The sequence below is a fragment of the Pipistrellus kuhlii genome, unplaced genomic scaffold, assembly GCF_014108245.1.
Source record: "Pipistrellus kuhlii isolate mPipKuh1 unplaced genomic scaffold, mPipKuh1.p scaffold_m20_p_49, whole genome shotgun sequence".
In the NCBI taxonomy this organism is placed as follows: domain Eukaryota; kingdom Metazoa; phylum Chordata; class Mammalia; order Chiroptera; family Vespertilionidae; genus Pipistrellus; species Pipistrellus kuhlii.
The window spans coordinates 942,975-957,709 of record NW_023425550.1 but is presented as its reverse complement, the minus strand read 5'-3'; the positions used below and the strand labels follow the sequence as shown (position 1 = coordinate 957,709).

The 14,735-nt window shown below is 39.5% G+C and overlaps 1 pseudogene; it reads left to right on the top strand.

The window, feature by feature from the left end:
• The first annotated feature begins 10,834 nt into the window (after nucleotides 1-10,834).
• Nucleotides 10,835-12,664, top strand: LOC118704967 (annotated as a pseudogene).
• Nucleotides 12,665-14,735: the final 2,071 nt, after the last annotated feature.

The window sequence follows — 14,735 nt, the reverse complement described above, 5'->3', positions numbered from 1 at the left end:
GCTTTTTCATCTCTGTACTACCACAGCACAGGGCCTAAATGTATGCCCTCAGTCAGAGTTGCGCTGAGAATCCTGCTAGGGCCACTTCTTTGGCTCCCCTCACCCCACTCTCTTCTGTTTCTCTGCTTCCTAAACTGTGCTGAGATGATTAAAGCCAGAAGAAAAGGATTTAGAAGATGTTTCCAAAGTGATTTCCCTAAGAATCTGGCAGTATAGAGCTGACCTAGTGCTCTTAAAATGCTTAAAGGCATTCATTCCCCCTCATCTTGCCTTCCACCCTCCCGGCTCTCAGTACCCCATTATGTAAAACCTGAGGGAATCTAGATCTTCTTTCAAAGGATTATGTCCAGCACCCCCTTGTGGTGGGCAAGCTGGTACTCCAGGTCTGAGGAAGGCAAGAAGGCCATGAGAAAGGAGCAGGCTTCCTGGAACTGTCCGGGCCTTTCTCAAACAAGAAGGCCAAAATTTGTGCCAAGAAATAGGTGTTCTTTGGAAAATCGTGATTTGACAAAGCTATGTGCTCAGTCCTCTGATTCCAGGTCAGGCTGAGACATGACTGTATGAGAATAGTAGTTAAAAGTTCAGTACGGGAAAGTCCTATGCCAAGAAGGTACCCTGGCAGCCTCCTGCCATTCAGTTTACCATGGGAACATCACATGTCACTGGCATCTGGCTTTCCACATATCTGAGGGGCTGGTCAAGGTGGCCATCATTTCATATCTCTCCTGTCAAAAAAGCCATGAACCCCATCAGACAAGTTAGAGCAAATATTGCCCTGGAAATGAGTGGAGCAGTGGAGACTCACATCATCGCAGAACTGCCAAGTGGTCATTTAGTGTCTATTCTTCCTCCAGAAACAAAAAAACTCAGTGTCTCTAAGACTTCTAACTTGTCTTTCTAGCCTCTATAAGTAGACTGTCAGTGGCAGAGATTAGTGTAACTATCCCCTCTTCTGTTCCAAATACTTGACAACACTTGTTGGTGACCACAGGTCAGTGTCCCTTTGTGGGCATTTGTTTAACTCATCTAGAAATGGTTTGTGATGAGGATCTGATGACCATGTGGGTGTAGTACTCACTTGGTAAACTGTGAAGTCATGATGCAACAGGGGGGCAAGAAAACTGAGCTGGGGATAAAAAGATCTGGGGACCAGGTATGACTGTCCAAGACTCAAGTGTGCTCTTGTGCAAGTCTCTTCATTTCCCCATCTGTCAATGATGTGGGTGGGACTAGAGGAATTTCTAATGGCCTTTCTGGGATAAGTTTTTTTCAAAAAGATGGTAGTTGGAGAACTGTCTCTTTTTGAGATCATAAATTCTTTTCTAAGAGCCAAGACATCTCTTTCCTCTTTACAATCCCAATGCAACCCATGTGGTGGTCTTTGTTCCACTGGCATCTTTCTGATCTGCTGCAAGAGGAAGATTTCCAGGATGAAACACAGAAAGCTGCTTCAAAGAAATGGGAACAGAGAGAGTATGGTTGACAGCAAGCCCTACACTCAGATGTCACCTGAGGAATGGCTGCAGGAACAGGCTATGTAGTCTGAGAAAGAGAAGAATGAGCTATGTCTTCAGATGTTTGGAAGGGAGATTTCATTAGTTGTGTGTACAAAGCAAAGGGAGCTGAAGAACTAGCATCCAAGTGCAGAAACTATGGGAGTTTGCTTTTTCCTATTCTAAGGAGTGGCTGTTAGACTACCAGCGCTATTGGAGCTTGGTGGGCTCACCCCCTGGATTGAAGATTAATGTGGAGAGTGGGTTGCGCTCCGATGACTAGTCTCTTCCTTCCCAAATCAGATGATTTGTGTTCTCTGAGCTGTGGTGAGAGCAAGCATATTTTTTTATAGTACCTAGTACAGATTTGTGTACACAGTTGGGCTTAACTGAATGAGTGAATGAATCTTTCTTCATATAACAGGATTGTTATCTCTGTCCCTCAACACTAGGGAAATGATGGCGTCCTCTAGTAAAATATTTTTGCATGAAAATAACACTTAAGTCTACACAACAGTTGTCAAACAGGGAGTCCCTGACAGAAGCCAGTGACCATCCTGGAAACATTTTTCTGGTAATAGTTTTCCTACAGAACTCAGAGGTTCAAAAGGAAGGCATTCAAATGGTCTCCTAGACTGTTGCAGCTGGAAGGAACTTTTAAAATCACAAAATTTAACCCTCTCATTTCCCAGATGGTGAAGCTGAGGTAACAGCAGAGAGGGTGAAGAGGGGAGTGCCTTCCCTGGCCCAAGGCCTGGTATATACCCTGTTTCCTTGAAAATAAGACAGTGTTTTTGTGTGTGTGTGTGTGTGTGTGTGTGTGTGTGTGTGTGTGTGTGTGTTTTAAATATATTTTATTGATTTTTTACAGAGAGGAAGGGAGAGGGATAGAGAGCTAGAAACGTCGATGAGAGAGAAACATCGACCAGCTGCCTCTTGCACACCCCCTACCAGGGATGTGCCCACAACCAACATACATGCCCTTGACGGGAATTGAACCCGGGACCTTTCAGTCCGCAGACCGACGCTCTAGCGTTGAGCCAAACCTGTTTCGGCAAGACAGTGTCTTATATTAATTTTTTCTCCCAAAGTTGTGCTAGGTCTTATTTTCAGGGGATGTCTTATCTTTCCATGGGCTAGGTCTTATTTTCAGAGGATGTCTTATTTTCGGGGAAACAAGGTAGTAGGAACGAACCAGAGCTTTGCTACCTTCCTGATTGACAGTGAGCAAAGCAATGACGGAGTAGGGGGGAGAAATCAGCCTTTGCTACCACCTAGGCAAGACAGTAGAACCCCAATTAGATGCAAGAGTGGCCGGAGGTAAGAAAGCTATGTAGTCAGGAGCTGGAAATAAGACTGTGTTGCAGAAAGGGAGAAGGCAGGAAAGAGGAGACATGGGTATTCACTATCTTTCTTTCAACACAACCAAAGCACCCAAAGGTCATCCTTCAAGAACAGGAGGAGATCCTTCAAGAGAAAACTCTTACAGATCAGGTGTGGCCTTGAGGGTGAGATGCTGTTTGCTGTTGAGTTAGAGAAAGTGCCAAAGCCGGCAGGGACCCAGGGCCTGGGCCAGCACAGCAGACTTAACACTTTTGGCCAAGTCTGGCAGCTGCTGGGCCTCTGTGGAGCAAATGTGACCCTTGCAGCTGACACAGAGGCAGTTGGGGAAGCCAGTTCTTCAGAGGTCCTGGAGACAAACGATTGGCTCAGTCTTGGCAACCCAAAGATCTGCATCATTTTTTTCTTAAGTTGGGTTTCCCTTTACCTGAGAAGCCTGATGGAACAGACTGGCAATGCCCTGAATTTGTAATGATGTATCAAGTACAGAAGGTATTTTTGTGGGACATTCAGAGAGAGTCTTTTCTGGATTTCCTAGGGGAATGATTCCAGAAAGAGCTCTACCATTATGGTGTAGTCTGAGGGCAAGGTTTCTTTTGAGAGTCCTTCTGCACCCCTGAAATCCCTAGTCCCTTCGCTTCGTAACTCAACACTGACCCTTCATTCTGTTCCAATGCTGCCTGTGGTGACTCAGGTAGAAGCTGCTTCACTTTTGGATTCTGTCTCTATAATTGAATTGTAAATTCCTCAAAATCATGCACATTTTGAGGGGGTGACAAATTCTAGAGGAATCACACTGAAACATATATTCAACCATTTATTCAAGAAATATTTATTGAGCACCTACTAGGTATCATACATTGTTCTTGGTCCCTGGGAAACAGCAATGAACAAAACATACTGAAGTTCTTTTTTCATAGAGCTCATGCTCCAGTGGAACAAATAGACAATAAATAAAATACTGGTTTTGTATCCTGTTCTAGTAGCTTTTCTGCAAATTCCTTGGAATTTTCTACAAAGATATTCATATTGCCTGTGAATATGGACAGTTTCCCCCCCCCCCCCCATTCCATTCTATTTACTCTCCATTCTGAAGGCTTCCATTAGTGCATTGACTAAGACCTTGGGTATGCTGTCTAATAGGAGTGATGACAGTAAACATCCTTGTTATGATACCAATCTTAGAGGGAAACATTCATTATCTCACTGTAAATTATGTTACAAATGTTTTATTATTGTAATTGTAAATATCCATTTTCAAGAAGAGAAAGCTTCCTTTTATTCCTAATTTGCTCAGAGCTTTATTATAAATGGATGTGTTATCATATGGTGTTGCTTCTTTAGGCTGTTCATGGGATGGGTTACATCGATTTATTTTTGAACGTTGAACCAACTTTGCACTGCCAGAATAAACATCACTGAGGGTTTTTTTTTAATATATTACATGATCAATTTGTTAATATTTTGTTAAAGATTTTCACACTATATTCATGAAGGATCTTGGGTTTTGGTTTAGTTTAGGGTTTTTCTCATGCCATTTTGTCTGAACTTGGTGTCAGGGTAATGCTGGTTTCATACAATAATATGAAAAATATCTCTCATCTTATATTTTCTGGAAGAGTTTTTATGTCATTGGTATTGCATATGCCTTAAAAGTTTGATAGAAATAAAAAGGAATTAATGCGGCTTTAATTTGTGGGACAAATTTTAATTCAGAATTCTATCCAATTCATTTAATAGATATAGGACTTCCAGTTTTCTATTTATTTTTAAGAAATGTTTGGGTTAATGTGTATCTTTCAAGTACTATGACTATGTCATGTAAATTGTGAAATTTACGGGCATAGTGTGTAGTTGATAGTTTCTTATTATCCTGTTAATGTCTGTGGTATATTGTCATTTTAAATAGTTGCCTGATATTACATTAAAGCATCATAATTTATTTAACCATTCTTTTACTATTGAAATTTTTAGGTTACTTTAGTTTTATCACTATTATAAATATAATCAATATATCTGAATTTACATCTTCATAGAGACATATGTGTTCTTTAAATAAATCCTAGAGTCAGACTTTGTATTTGTGTCTATTGGTGCATAAAAATTACTCCCAAACTCAGTGGTTTAAAACAGTAAATGTTTATTATCTCAGCTTGTGTAGGTCTGGAATGTAAGCTGGCTTGTTTGGGTCCTTTGGCTCAGAATCTCTCAGGAGCCTGCAGTCAAGTGTTGGCTAGTGCTACAGTAATCTCAAGCTTGTCTGGGAGAGGTTCCATTCCCCCAGATCACTTAATGATTGTAGGCAGTCATTCATTCTTTCAAGGCCATTGGACTGAGAGCCTCAGCTCTTCACTAGCTGGCCGCTGACCAGATGCCACTGATGATGCCCTCAGTTCTTTGCCACATGAGCCTCCCTATAGTGTAGCTCAAAACATGGCAGCTAACTTCCATCTGAAAAGCAAGAGAGTGAGAGATCAGGAGAAGGCTAGCAAGACAGAAGCCATGGGCTTTCTGTTCCTAATCTTGGAAGTGGCATCCTATCACTTTTGTCATATTCTAACTATTGGAAATGAATCACCAGGTTTGGCCCAATCTCAAGGACCCAGAATTACACAAGGACAAAAATACTATGAGGTGAGGGTGTTTGGGGGAGGGAGGGCATTTTAGAGACTGCCTAGCAAGGGATGTTGCTTGAGAAGGTATGTAGAATCCTTTCACTGTTAGTCTGTAAAGAAATGTGATTATGGATTCAATTCCAGCTCTTTGTTCCTGTTCTTCAAATGCTCAGTTTTAAAAGATTTTTAAAAATAAAAATGTGTAAATAGAAAATACTCATAAAGCATGTGTAGATAAAAATAATAGCAATTCAATGAACACCCATGTAATTACCACTCTTTATTTCCAAAACAAGTATCCCTTTCCTTTGCCCCTCAGGACTAACCACTATTATATTTTTTGCTTATTGTTTATTATTCTCTTGAGTTTTAAAAAATAATTAACTCCTGTATTTATGTTTAAACAACACATTATTTAGTTTTGTTTGCTTTTGAAGATTTTACTGGGAGAGGTTCTGCATTTATTATTGTGACTTTTTTTTTGCCAAAGTCATACTCTTGCCCTGGGCAGTTTGGCTCACTGGTTGGAGCACCGGCCCATAGACAGAAGAGTCACCAGTTCAATTCCGGTCAAGAACACATACGAACACGTACCTTCGTTGCAGGTTTGATCCCAGACCCGGTCAGGGCATATGTGGGAGGCAGCCAATCCATGTGTCTAATCTCTCTCTTTCTCTCTCTTTCTTCTCCCTCCATTCCATTCTCTCTAAAAATCAATGGAAAAAATATCCTCTGGTGAGGATTTTTTTTTTTTTAAAAGGTGATACTCCCAAGATTCATCTATCAGTGATTTTCAACTACTGTTCCACAGGAAGCACACTGGTTTGCCACAAGAATTTTTTAAATTAATTTCTTTATTGATTAAGGTATTACATATTTATCCTCAACCCCCCATTCCAATCCCCCACCCTCCCACCCATGTCCTCACCCCCCTATTGTCCTTGACCACTGGTTAGGCTCATATGTGAGCACATAAGTCCTTTGGTTGATCTCTCCCTTTTATCCCCACCCTCCCTTTGAGGTCCAACAGTCTGACCCATGGCTCTTTATCTCTGGGTCAGTTCTTGTTCATCAGTATATGTTGTTCACCATTTCCCCTAGATGAGTGAGATCATGTCCTACTGGAAATATACTTATAAAAATAAAAAATGAGACAAGCAATAATTGTTATGGAGTTTGAGCATCTTTTTATATGTGTATGGACTATTTGGCTTCTTCCCCCATAAAATGCCTAGTAATGTCATTTACCCGCTTGCTGTTGGGTTGTCTTTTCCTTTTTAGTTTGTTGAACACTTTTCCTTATCTATTCCAGACTTTAATTATTTGGCTATGTATGTATTGTAACCTATATCTTCCACAGTGTCGCATCTCTTTTCACTTTCTTAATTTTTTTACCATCCTCACTGGTCTATGTTAGAATACCTTGAATTCTTTTCTAGATTTTAATCATGAATACTTGTGAACCTGCTGCTAATTAAAAAAAACTACATCATTCTTGATAATTTAAATTCCCCTATGGCTTTATCACCTATTCCATCCTCTGCCATTCATTTGCTCAAAACAATAATAGTAGCTAACACTTGTATAACTCTCACTACATGCCAGGTATTGTTTTACACACTACATCTGTATTCACTTATTTAAACCTTATCATAACCCTGTGAGTGAGTTATGCTTTATACACAAGGCCACTGAAGCACAAAGAGGTTAAGTTATTTGCCAAGGTCGTGCCAGCGTTTGGCGACAAAGTCAGAATTTGAACCCAGGCACTCTGCTTCTTAATAGTTCTGCCAGATTGCTCATTGCTAATCAGTATTCAAAACTTAGTTTCTTATTTAATTGCCTGTTAAATTTTTTGTTACATATTTATGAATGCCTAAATATTTAGTTTTCCTTGTTTTATTACTTTTATTATAAAGGCGCCATACCATATGCTGTCTCAGTAAATAACATCTGGCATTATTTTGATGAACAGAAGTTCTTTATTGTAGCATATTTATTTTTTTCCTGTCTTTTCCCTTATGGTTTGTACTTACTTGTATCTTGTTTAGATATTTTTCCTTAGAAAGTTTTAGTCATTGCTTCAGTACTGCTGAATTAGGTCATTGCAATAATTTACTTGTTAATAGTGTATAGAATAAAATTTTAACTGAGAGAGTTGAATAAAGTGATCCTGAGAATTTTCAAGGTAAAATACTAAGAAATATTTTATTACTCTTTTCTGTTACTTTAAAAAGAACACCTGTCCTTAATTGTGTTTTAGTTAATATATTTTTTGTAGTCTTGACTAGAATCTGAGGCAAAACTTCAAAGCATGGTAATTTGAAGCAAGATGGGATTAATTTGGGGATATTGGAAAGACTTTATAGTCCATTATGAAAATTAGTAAGCATAGAGTCTAAGACAAGTAATTCATATTTATATAAAGATTAATACTTTATTTGTCATCATTGAGCATTTTAAATTTGTGTACACAACAGTGAATTGGGAGATAATATTAAGAGAAAGAAAAAAAGAAGAAAGGAAGGAAGGAAGGAAAAAATAACCATTGAGGATAGTTTAAATATCTGGACAGTGGTCCTAACTGATTTATGTCATTCCAAAAGAATACTGTATTAGAAATCTGTCTGTTCTAACTCTAGAAATATGATTTTCTTAATCTGGGTTATTTGCATATAGACCAAACAATTCTTCTGGGGGTAGCTTAAAGGGATTTGTAGGTATATATTTGCAATCTTAGTACTGATGAACATTTATTGAAAATATATTTTTAATTTAATTTTGTTGCCCTGCTTTGCTACACAAGTATTCTATTTGACTCTTCAGCATCTACCACTTCAATTAAGCAAGTTGAATTTTTACTGCTCATGTCAGGAGAATCACAGGATCAGATATATAATTATAATGGTGGTTAAACAAATATATATATATATATATATATATATATATATATATATATATATATAATCAAATTTTAAATAACTGTATACCAAAATAAAAAAAGCCTGCATGCAAAAAGTGTTGAAATCTGAATAATATCTATAGTTTAGTTAATAGTATCATACCCATGTCAATCTCCCAATTTTGATCATTGTACTATGGTTAGGTAACTATTAACTTTCCGGAAGCTGAGTGAAGAGTACAAGAGCTCTCTTTACCCTCCCCCCAATTTTTATGAGCCTAAAATTACTTTGAAATAAAAGCAAACAAACAAAACAAAACCCTCACTAAAGTGAAAGGCAAAGTTATAAATATCTAAAATGTAGTACAAGACCAGAACTTTATAACCTTGGAGTAAGAAATTTTTCCTTTTTTTTCCTAAGAAAATGATTTTATTTTTTACAATCAATATACTTCCTTCTCTATAGTTTTGTGTGTTTTTTTAAATATATTTTATTGATTTTTTACAGAGAGGAAAGGAGAGAGATAGAGAGCCAGAAACGTCGATGAGAGAGAAACATCGACCAGCCGCCTCCTGCACACCTCCTACCGGGGATGGGTCCGCAACCAATGTACATGCCCTTGCCCGGAATCGAACCTGGGACCTTTCAGTCTGCAGACCGACGCTCTATCTCTGAGCCAAACTGGTTTCGGCCATCTCTATAGTTTTGTCAGTTCGAGAATGTTATGTATACATGGAATCACAGTATGCCACCTTTAAAGACTGGCTTTTTCACTCTGTAATTGTTGCAGAAGACCAAAGCAATACCAAGCACGCTTCCTAGATAAAGGGAGGGATCCCGTTTATTAACACTAGTGGGCCCTGGGAATAATTTCCAAATCAGAGTGAAGAAACACGCAGAGGGCTTCACTTTTTGTAAATATGTCTTGCAGCTATGGTTCTGCCCCCTTTCGTGGGCTTACAGGAAGGCCCCCAGGTGTTGGGGGTTCCCAGGCCATATCCGATGATCTGTCCTGGGGCCAGCGATAATGACCCTCCCCCGCCCAGGGCAGTGCATACTCACAGTTTTTATGGCCTGACACGCCTTGCAAAACCAGTTTCCTCCTCACTTTGGCAGAAACAGCTACAATCTGCTCATCTCCCAAATGAGGATAATCACCTCTGCCTTTCATCCCCTCATGGACTGCTGTGATGATTGAATGAGATAATGGAAGGGACATAATTTCGCAAAGGAGAGGCATTTAGTCTCTGAAAGGCTCAGTGAATATTTTTGCATAAAAACTGCCTCAATTTTGTACTCAAAGGGTGTTATTTTCTGTATAATCTCTCCCAGGATATGGAACTGGTTCTGAAGCACTGTAATAGCCAATCACATGGATGCAATGATCTAAAATTGATTTTCTCTTTTACCTCCTTATTTTTATTGTCAACACTGTGGACAAAAAGGGGCCATATGCTAACCTAACTCAGAGAAGGCCTGCAAACTCATAGACCTAAAATAACCACAAAGGATGGTCTGAAATTAAACTTTTTAAATAAAAAAGCAGGTTATAGTGGCTAGTCATGTCCTAAGCCAGTATCTTCCCTGACAAAGATCAACTTTGATCATTACTGAGCATATTGTCTTTTTGTAATTTTTTTTTTCTGGACCCCTCGGGGCACAACAAATAGCACTAGGCCGCAGACCAGAAATTTCCTCATTGTTATTGTCATCGTGTTAATTTTACTGTTAACTGTTCTATGTCCACCTTTATAAAAGAAGCATGTGTCCATCATTTTACTTTTTTTTTAATCCAATCTCAGAGGTTTCCCTGCTTTCCTTTCTCCCACCTCCCTAATCTATCAATGGATTTCACCTAATCCACTTATATCTCTTCCTTTGATGGTAATTTATAAAAATAGATGGGGGGGGGAGAAACAACACTATTCTCTGGAGCACTATCTCAATACATTGAGATTCTGCTTCCTGGCAATTGTTGACAGTTTGGCTCAAATAAACTCACAAAAATTCATTTACAGGTTTGAATGTGTGTTGGTTTTCCTTTTATGTTATTATGCAAGAATGTGCCTCACACAATAGGACTGTATTATGATAATTCATATAAAGAGATTAGTTCAGTGCCTGGCACATAGTAAGTGCTCAGTAAATGTTCATTGCTGTGAATGAATGATGAATTCAACTGCATAAAGGTTTAAGAGAAATCTGGCTCTGCACAAAGACAACAAGCTTGTGTGTGTGTGGGGGGTGGGGGGGACGTTGGTGGCAGCTCTGTAGGTAGTGGATTTCACCATACTCACTTTGGGGTAGGGTCTTGGTGGGAGTAGAGGGAGGGGTGGAGTATGTGCCTTTGAAATGATATAATGGGGACCAGGAAATTTACAAAATCAATCCATCTGGACTTGGCTTGGTAACTCAGTGGGCTGGAGAGTCATTTAGTTACAAGGAGGTTGTGGTCCAGTTCCCAGTCAGGGCACATCCATGAATGCCTAAAGTGGAACCAGGTTCTAAAAATGTCAAACGGCATGGTAAAGGATCGGATAGCTTCCACGGCACCAACCCTCAATATCTGTTGGAGAAGATCCTTTGGACTCGAATCTATGAGTCCAATTACTGGAAAGAGGAGTGCTTTGGACTGATGGCTGAACTGGTAGTCGATAAAACAATGGAGTTAAGGTTTGTGAGTGGAATCTATGGTGGCAACCTAAGGCCAACTCCCTTTCTGTTTTTGACCTTGAACTGGAGGATAGCGTTGCTGAGTTTATAAAAAGTAAAGACTTTCATTTTCAAAATGTATTTTAAAATAAATATGTATCTTTATATGATTTATAAGTGTACATGCAGGTATAAATACATGTGTTCCTAAAACCATTTTGTATATTTTCATTTCTAGATTACACTGTAGCTAAATATTGTTATCAAATCTCAAGATAATTTAAATATATAAAATAAGTATCTCAATTATGTTATCAATAAAAAAGATTGCTGGTATTTTTTCAATAAAAAAATGAAGACTTCAAATATCTTTGCATATTGGGAGTACTTTTACATGAGGCTGACAGGCACTGCAATTGATTATTACAAATTCTTGGAGCCTCTGAACAATGACTATAGAAAAATTAAGAGCCAGGACTGAAATGAGGAGTTTGAATTGATGCAGGTAGACTAATTCATTGATGAATTACTGCACAATGAGAAATTCTGCGATATCATTCTGCCCCAACTACAGAAATAATATGTGCTAGAGAAAACTGACCAATTGGCACCTTGGATTAGTGCTCTAGATCAGGAGGTGGATGAGACATGAGTAAAGAGGATGAGAAATTGCAGAGGTGTGAGGGGCAGAAATAGAATATTGAGGACAAGCTACAATTATAAGAAATGTTAATCTGCTCTGTTAACCATGATGGTGCTGTTCTGATTAGAGAAAGCACATTCTAACCTGGCTGAGTTGTACTTGCTGGACATAGGAGCTAACATTGGAATGCAGTCTATCCTCCTTTCCTGAGAACTGCCTATCACTATGGAAAGATTTACAACCTCATAGCGGAAACAGTCTAGTCCTGGAGGCATCAGCTCTTTATTTACCACCCTCCGCCCCTATTGCCTATTATCTGGTCCTGGAGCGCAAGGAGGCAACCAGAGGCACCCACCCTCTGTGACACCTACCCCAGCCCACATGACTTGTAATCTGTAATGATTACATTGTGCCTTCTTTCCCATGTCTGTAATTCCTACTTTCCCAGGTAACATTTGCCCTTCTACCCAGTATAAGCAGCTAGCTTATGGGAAGATGTGGAGCAAACTTTTGTGGATGACCTACTATTCTCCCATACTGCCAGCATTATTGGAATGAACACTCATGTATGATTCAACCCTATCTCTGCTTCATTGGATGAATTGGTGATAAGCAGCCCAGACCCCCTGGTTGTAGGTTATAGAGGGTACCATCACCTGATCACCACTGGAAAAGCTACTGAGATTTGGACAAGTTCCCACACTGTACTACAGGAGAAGTAAGAGCTGGTCTTCTGGAAGGCTGAGTAGGTTTCCCAAGAGGAGGAGTCCCTGCCCTCACTGCCTAGAGAGGCATGAGAGCAAGAGTCCAAGACCTCACAGATCCCTTTAGTCACAGACACAGGGGCCAGTCAAAATCTCCAGAAAATCTACGAAAAGCCACAAGAAGAACTGGAGAGGAAAGAAGTAATGGAATCCGATTGGCGTTAGTCAAATGGCCTGCAGATATGAAGTCATTTCTCTACGTGGAAGGATTAAGATCTACTCCTGAGGCAGCTATGAGAATACTTTAGGGTGTTTTTTTCCCCTGAAAGAATCCACATTTTTTCTTATTAAATGAAACAGGCACTGAAAAAAAAAAATATTCCATTGCTGTTTCTCTTTACTTTCTTCTACTTCCTTGATTTTCTCTTTCTTAATTGAAAAAGGGTGTTTTCTGGTTCTCAAAACTGGTGCTGGCACAAGAACAGACATATAGACCAGTGGAACAGAACAGAGAACTCAGAAATGGACCAAAGACATTATGCTCAATTAATATTTGATAAAGGAGGCAATAGCATACGATGGAGTCAGGGCAGTCTCTTCAATAAATTGTGTTGGGAAAATTAGACAGATCCATGCAAAAAAATGAAACTAGACCACCAACTTACACCATACACAAAAATAAACTCAAAATGAATAAAAGACTTCAATGTAAAATAGAAAACCATAAAGATCTTAGAAGAATCCATAGGCAGCAAAATATCAGACATATGTTGTAGCAATATCTTTACTGATACAGCTCCCAAGGCAATGGAAACTAAGGAGAAAATAAACAAATGGGACTACATCAAAATAAAAACCTTCTGCACAGCAAAAGAAACCATCAAGAAAACAACAAGAAAGCCCACCTCATGGGAAAACATATTTGCCAATGTTATATCCAATAAGGGCCTAATCTCTAAAATTTATAGGGAAGCTATACATCTTAACAAAAGAAAGATAAATGGCCCAATCAAAAAATGGGCAAAGGACCAAAGTAAATAATCATGTGAGAGATGCAAATCAAAATGACAATGAGATACCATCTCACACCTGTCAGAATGGCTATCATCAATAAATCGACAAATGATTAGTATTGGCAAGGATGTGGAGAAAAAGGAACCCTCATGTGCTTCTGGTGGGAATGCAGACTGGTGCAGCAACTGTGGAGAACAGTATAGTGTCTCCTCAAAAAGTTAAAAATGGAACTCCCATTTGACCTTCTAGGATTATATCCCCAGAAATCAGAAACACCAATCAGAAAGGACCTACACGCCTATGTTCATAGCAGCACAATTTACAATAGCTAAGATTTGGAAATTAAGTGCCCATCAGCAGATGAGTGGATTAAAAAACGATGGTACATCTACACAATGGAATACTACGCTACAGTGAAAAAGAAAGAATTCTTACCCTTTGAAACAGCATGGAGAGACCTAGATAGCGTTATGCTAAGTGAAATAAGCCAGTCAGAGAAAGATAAATATCACATGATCTCATAATGGTAGCAACTGTACTTGGGTACAAAGTACATTTAAAGTATGATAGCAACTGTACTTGGGTACAAATTGCTGTTTAATATTTTAACCTTGCTGTTTTAGGTTCTGTACTTATTTAAAAATTATTTTGATTTTCTAAACTTATATATGCTATCCCAATACTCCATTGATGATGGTTTGAATGTCCCATTGATTGTGATCTCACTGGTCATCAAAGCACATTCTTCTGGGATCCAGAACAGATCAATTATCCTAAATTGTCTCAGTAGCTACAGATAACTGAGTTTCGATTAACTCAGTGGTCCTGGAATCAGAAGAGGACAAATTATCCTAAAATACCTCAGTAGCTACAGATAGTGCCTTCCTTTTGACTCAGTGATCCCAGATTCTGGACAGCACAATTATTCTAAACCAGAGGCCCGGTACATGAAATTTGTTCACGGTGTGTGTGTATGTGTGTGTGTGTGTGTGTGTCCTTCAGCCCAGCCTGCACCCTCTCACTATCCAGAACTGCTGGCTCCCAACTACTTGCCTGCTTGCCTTCCTAATTGCACCTAACCGTTCCTGCTTGCCACTAACCACTCCCCTGCCAACCTGTTTGCTCCTAACTGCTCTCCCCTGCAGGCCTGGGTCCCTCCCAACTGCCCTTCCTTGCAGGTCTGGTTGCTCCCAACTTCCCTCCTCTGCCAACTTGATCACCCCTAACTGCCCTCCCCTGCAGGCTTGATCACCCCAAATTGCCCTCCCTTGCAGGCCTGGTCCCTCCCAACTGCCCTCTCCTGCTGGCCATCTTATGGTGGCCATCATGTGTCCACATGGGGGCAGGATCTTTGATCACATGGGGGCAGC